Raw genomic sequence first — 1,640 nt, 5'->3', positions numbered from 1 at the left:
CAGAAATACACCATAAAACAATGCTAAGAACAATTATACATCAATATATTGGATAACCTAGAAGAAACAGAATAATTCCTAGGAACATGTAACATACCAAAACTGAATCATAAAGATATAGAAAATTTAAACATACCAAAAATGAGTAAGAAAATTGAATCAGTAACCAAAAGCCTCTCAACAAAGAAAAGGCCAAAAATAGAAGGCTTCACTGGTGAAGTCTACCAAACATTTAAGAAAGAATTAATGACAGTCCTTCTCAACCTTCTCTGAAAAATTGAAAAGGAAGGAACACTACCAAACTCATTTTATGAGGCCAGGAATGCCCTGATACTAAAGTCAGACAAAAACACTACAAGAAAAGAAAACAACAAGCCAATATTCCTAAACATGGGTGCCAAAATCCTCGACAAAATGCTAGAAACCCAAATTTGACAGTACAGTAAAATGATCATACACCATGATCAGGTTGGATATATCCCTGGAATCCAATGATGGTTCAACATACACAAACCAATAAATGTAGTACACCACATCTGTAGATTGAATCCCCCCTCCAAAACTCATTGAAGCTTAATCCCCACTGTAACTGTTGAGGGTGGAAAATCCTACCATGGTAATTGAAAGGTGGGGCCTTGAAGAGATGATTAGATTGTGAGAACCATGCCCTAGTAAATGTATTAATAATGGCGGTCATGGGCATCATTGTGAGGGCTTTAAAAAGAAAGCACATGACAGTCTCTCTCTCTCTGCTCCACCATTCTGCCATGTGAGACCCCTGCATCACTGTCACCACCAAGTCCTTCACCAGATGCATTCCCTGGAATTTGGACTTCCCATCCTCCAAACCATAAGTGATAAATTGTGTTTTCTTACAAATTACCCAGTTCCAGATATTTTTGTCATAAGTAACAGAAATGGGCTAAGACACAACATTAACAGAAAGAAGAGATAAAATTCACATAATCATCTCAATAAAGGCAGAAAAAGCATTTGATAAAATTTGACACCTTTTTTGACAAAACTACACAGCAAACTGGCATAAAAGGAGTGTATCTCAACATAATAAAGACCATTATGATAAACCCACAAGTGATATCATATTTGGTGGTGAAAAGCTGAGAGGTTTTCCTCTCAGTTCAAGAACAAGACGAGGAGGCCTACTTACACCACTTCTATTTAATATAGTACTGCAAATCTTAGCCAGAGTTATTAGGCAAGAAAAAGAAATAAAAGTCACCTAAATTAGAAAGGAAGAAGTAAAATTATCTCTGTTTGAAGATAACATAATCATGCATATAAAACTCTGAAGATGCCACCAAAAATATGTTAGAATTAACAAACAAATTCAGAACTGTGAGAACTAAGATCTGGATTTTTCTTTCAAAAAGAGATTTGTCCAGCATTACTGTTAAATATTGTAACCAAAAATGTGACCATCACATTGTCAACGGGCATGAACAAAAAGAGACCAGAAGATGCCATAACACCAGGCAGCCAGGCCTGGAGTCAGCCCAACCTGCGTTTGAATGATTTTGGGTGACTTGGGACAAGTCTTACCCTCTCTGAGCCTCCATTTCTTTTCCTGCAACATGGGGGCATGAGAACCAGTGGGTAATGTTGTTATGAACTGTAGATGA

Source organism: Galeopterus variegatus, unplaced genomic scaffold (genome assembly GCF_000696425.1).
Source record: "Galeopterus variegatus unplaced genomic scaffold, G_variegatus-3.0.2 Scaffold3199, whole genome shotgun sequence".
In the NCBI taxonomy this organism is placed as follows: domain Eukaryota; kingdom Metazoa; phylum Chordata; class Mammalia; order Dermoptera; family Cynocephalidae; genus Galeopterus; species Galeopterus variegatus.
This window is presented reverse-complemented; position numbering follows the sequence as displayed.